Source organism: Otolemur garnettii, unplaced genomic scaffold (assembly GCF_000181295.1).
Source record: "Otolemur garnettii isolate 467f Iridium unplaced genomic scaffold, OtoGar3 scaffold00844, whole genome shotgun sequence".
Taxonomy (NCBI): Eukaryota; Metazoa; Chordata; class Mammalia; order Primates; family Galagidae; genus Otolemur; species Otolemur garnettii.
The window spans coordinates 7,211-9,061 of NW_003853239.1; the positions used below are offsets into that span (position 1 = coordinate 7,211).

Below are 1,851 nucleotides of genomic sequence, written 5' to 3' on the forward strand. Positions count from 1 at the left end.
CTTCAAGTGTGAGTTGGCTCGATCAAAATCCATTCCATCTGCTTTACCTCATTCTCCGTACTACCATCTCCACTTTTCTGTAAATCAAAATCTAGTCTAATATAAAAGTGTAAGCAAAAACCAAATTGCATCGATTAGAAGTGGAGCTCGGGGCCTGTAGCTCAGTGGTTAGGGCGCCAGCCACATACCCTGGGGCTGGTGGGTTCAAACCCAGCCTGGGTCTGCTAAACAGCAATGACAATTGCAACAACAACAACAAAAATAGCTGGGCATTGTGGCGGGCGCCTGTAGCCCCAGCTACTTGGGAAGCTGAAGCAAAAGAATCGCTTAAGCCCAAGAGTGTGAGGTTGCTGTGAGCTGTGACTCTATGGCACTCTACCAAGGGTGACATAATGAGACTCTGTCTCAAGAAAAAAGAAATGAATACACAAAGTCCACGAAAAGGCTCATTCTCGACAACTACCTTATTCACAATATCCCAAACTGAAAATAGCCCAGCCCTGTCATCCATCAACTGTAGTGTATTCACACGTGGAATAACACTCATCAGTAACAACAAAAAACTGCTACACTCAACAAATGGACACATCTCAAAAATACTACGTTATATTGTTTAAAAATAGACAAAACAATAGATTCATTTATGTGAATTTTAGGAACAAGTCAAACTTATCGATGGACGTAGAAATCAGAATAGAGATGACCTAAGAGGAGATGGGATGGGGACTGACTGGAAAGGGGTCCCAAGGAACTTCTGGGCTGAGGGAAATTTTTCATAACCCTGTGATCTAGGTGGTTGCTTTGTTAAAATTTTTGTGCACTTTAGTCTATATGGATTATTCTTGATTCCATTTATTGTTAGCAAAATAGCATTAGTAATTATTGGGGGTTGGAGGATGTCATCAAGTTTAGGTTTCATTATGTTTGTTAGATCTTACTGAAAACAGCCAGTTGGACTATCATCTCAGACTCTCATCTCATTCATTTCTGATTTGGCCCCAGGGCTGGGTGAAAACTCTGAAGCAGAAAAACAGGTGTGGCCACACTATTTCAATAGTGGCAGGTTCCCACAGGGCTGACTGGGAGACAGCGCCTCACCTTTTGGGTGCTGCATCTGCTTGGAGAGAGGCATGGCCTTCCAAGGTGACAGGGCCGGCTGTGCACGGTAGGGCTTCTTCCCATTCTCCTGACCTCAGAGAGGTCTCCCAGAGAGTAAATTCTGATCTCTGGTCGGCGGTGAAAGGCTCACCCCGTCTCCTGGGAAGTTGGAGACTAAAGGAAAAGCCGAGCCACACTCTGACGCTGCCGTGACTCGGATTCGAACCGAGGTTGCTGCGGCCACAACGCAGAGTACTAACCACTATACGATCACGGCGACCCACGGAGGAGCCGGCCGGCACGCGAGCCTTTCCGTGCTAGTCATGGTTCCCCTCTGTGAAAGCGCTACGGGTCCTGGCGTTCCCTCTCTTTTTTGGTCTGTTTTTCCTTTCTCTCTTCCCCAGTCAGCTGCATTTAAACAAACAAGACTCTCCTCCGGTCTGGAGGATCGGTCCTTTCCACTGCACGAGGCTCCTGGGAGCTCCGCTCTCCGGGGTGGACGCCTCGAGCGCGTCCTCTTACCCTCCCCTCCAGGGTCCCCTTGGCGACTCGCCCCTTTCCCTGGGTCCCGGCCGCCCGCCCCACGCACGGCCTGCAGGTGGCCCCGGAGGCCTTTCCCGTGGGCGCGGGACGCTGAGAAATCAACCCGAGTAACACCCTCTTCGGAAGAACTTGCCCTTTGAAAACTTTCGCGGTGTCCCTTCTCAGGGTTCTTCAACCGCCTGACAGCTGAAGACCACGACGGTTTAATTC

At 49.4% G+C, this 1,851-nt stretch overlaps 1 non-coding gene across 1 annotated transcript; it reads right to left on the reverse strand.

Annotated features, from left to right (window-relative positions):
* Positions 1 to 1,303: 1,303 nt before the first annotated feature.
* TRNAH-GUG lies at positions 1,304 to 1,375 on the reverse strand. The gene has a single exon. It is a non-coding gene; the product is annotated as a tRNA-His (tRNA).
* Positions 1,376 to 1,851: the final 476 nt, after the last annotated feature.